Source organism: Vombatus ursinus, unplaced genomic scaffold (assembly GCF_900497805.2).
Source record: "Vombatus ursinus unplaced genomic scaffold, bare-nosed wombat genome assembly UNPS02014910.1, whole genome shotgun sequence".
Lineage (NCBI taxonomy): Eukaryota > Metazoa > Chordata > Mammalia > Diprotodontia > Vombatidae > Vombatus > Vombatus ursinus.
The window spans coordinates 9,299-10,563 of NW_020954688.1; positions in this window are offsets into that span (position 1 = coordinate 9,299).

Sequence of the window (1,265 nt, forward strand, 5' to 3'; positions counted from 1 at the left end):
AAGCATGGCCTTTGTCTAAATAAGAGCAATTCCCTTCAGAATGCACCATACTGAAGATGTACTGCTACAGAGAAAATTCTCACAGAAGATCATGGCTGCCTGCCTTCTGCAGTTGAGTATCTTATAGGACAACACACATCAAAGAGTAGGAGAGACCTCAGAGGCATCTACCTTCTCTGTTATCCTAATATCTAGTCAGCTGTGTCATATCCTTCAATAAATTTCACTGGGATAAACAAGCTTTGTGTTTGGCTCTGTTTTTATTTTTAGCCTCTGAAAATTTCCCTTTGAACCCTTAGCAATTGGTGATGATTATGTGAGTTAAAATCAATCTGAGTCTGGCAATGGGAATCCCTTCCTTGACTGTTAATTTGCCTTTAAGTATCATGGATTATAGCAGATCTCAGGTCAAGGTCATTAGACATCTATCATCTTTAAAAGAAGAAAACCTATTAATTTCCTATTTCAACCATCAATTAGGAATTTTTGCAGAATCTGGACTTTCATTTTAAAAAGACCTCTATGCTTATTTTAATTATATCCTTTTAGATATCACCGATACTAGGAATGCTTCTATTTGAGCAATCTTATCAAAGTGGATACCCTGGTTCCCTGATGTAGATATTAAACTGTTAACAATCAAATGGACAGAGGACTGCTGATAGTCTGAAACCTAATTTAGGAAAATTCTGTATCAGACACATGCAGGTACTCTTAATGCCCAGGTTAGGTAACCTTAGGGCCTTAAAAAAAAGAGTATTCAGACCCTGGCAAGAAACAATCTAATATTTTTTTTAAATAAAGTAAGCCTGTGGAGAAATAGCAATGATAAGTAGCAAATGCACAATATTAGATTAGGGAACTAAAAAGTGAACTATATTAGATGGTGTTAAGATTAATTTGCTTTATAAGAAGCAGTATGAAACACAACCTAAGTTTGAAAAAATCAAGCTCCTGACTTTGGGAATATTAGAGGGGGTATGAAAATGGATAGTAAGGGTGAGAGATGAAGAGGAAGCTGGTTAGAGAAACCACAAGCTAAGACAATAGTCTATCTTTTCATACACAGACTTCTGGAGAAAAATTGTAATATTTGCCATGTCTCCAAAAAGATGAGCTAACTATTCTGTTAGGACAGCTAGGTGGTATAGTGGAAAGAGTGCTAGGCTTGGATTCAGCAAGACCTGAGTTCAAATTTGGCCTCAGTCACTTACTAGATGTGTGACCCTGGGAAAGTAACTTCATTCTGTTTGCCTCACTTTCCT